Source organism: Pyxicephalus adspersus, chromosome 4, assembly GCF_032062135.1.
Source record: "Pyxicephalus adspersus chromosome 4, UCB_Pads_2.0, whole genome shotgun sequence".
NCBI classification, from domain to species: domain Eukaryota; kingdom Metazoa; phylum Chordata; class Amphibia; order Anura; family Pyxicephalidae; genus Pyxicephalus; species Pyxicephalus adspersus.
Genome location: NC_092861.1, coordinates 63,342,000 through 63,343,167, shown reverse-complemented (window position 1 = coordinate 63,343,167; position 1,168 = coordinate 63,342,000). Strand labels below are relative to the sequence as shown.

General features: G+C 42.0%; 1 protein-coding gene across 1 annotated transcript in view; it reads left to right on the top strand.

Moving 5' to 3' along the window:
• Window positions 1–1,168, top strand: part of ELOVL5 (ELOVL fatty acid elongase 5) — a 39,271-nt gene that overhangs the window by 6,183 nt on the left and 31,920 nt on the right. The window lies entirely within an intron of this gene.

Sequence of the window (1,168 nt, the reverse complement as noted above, 5' to 3'; positions counted from 1 at the left end):
TTGCAAACAAATTAGGAGCTTCCATATAAAATGTTTTTTCATTACCATTTTTACTGAAATCTCTGATTGTTTGACCTGCTGTTTTTTCCTAAGTTGTCCTGTGATACCCAGACCTGGCTACGTTTTGAGAGTATAGAGAGAATTATGTGTGTTTAGGTACAGTTGGTTGACTCATAAATTCATTAGATTCATGATTAGTTTGTGTTGGCTTATGTCTCCAGCAGCAGTGTTGATTTATGGTATAGCTGGTGTTGGTTGGTCTTTATTCTAGGAAGGTATATGACACTCAAGTAGTAAGGAAACCTGTAATTTATTTATAAATCACATCATAATGATGATTGATTTTTATAAATGTTTATATTGGGTGACTGTCTTTGTATTAGGTGACTGGTGTATTGGTAGGCATAGTTCTCCCCAGAAGGTTTTAGCTGGTTGCTCTGCCCGACTGCAGTGCTTCCCCAGCCCACCTCCCATCAGCAGCTCTAATACTCTGCACTGATCTCTGTGATCAGCTGTCATCCAGAGGATTGCGGCTGCCAGTAAGAGGTGGGCCTGGAGCTCAGCACACAGCTCAGCCTTGATGGGAGTGCCACACAGGCAGCCCCACCCCCATATCTGATAGCACAAGCTGGGATTTCTATTAAAAAAAGCTGCTTCTAAAATGTATCCGCCCAAGTAGGCAACTCTGATATAAATCACTGTGCACTGTGGAATTTCAAGATATGGGGGTCACAAAATTAAAATCTTATGCAAATACAACATTGGGGTTGCTGTTGTAAAAGAAAGTGCACCTAGGAGTCCTAAATTGAAAACGCAAACTAGGGATCCCCGGGGCCACTTACATAGCAAGAAGCATTGGGGTGGCGCCCCCAAATGTATACCTACCTGTCACAAATCTATAACTGTCAAACTACGCTACCTTGTCTGCTTCTCTTCTTTGAACCCCAATTTCTCCAGAGGGGCAGGGTGTATGAAACTGAAAATATAGGTGCAAGTGGGGGACACCCTTGGCTAAATCCCCTTAGAGTTTCATTACTATAGCATCATTAGAACATTAAAAATCTGCCCATCATTATGCGCTTCCCTGTTACACATTACTGCCCACTTCTAACACTTGAACTCCTATTTATTTTTAGTTCCCTGCACCTCTCTGTTCTAGAGATATTGG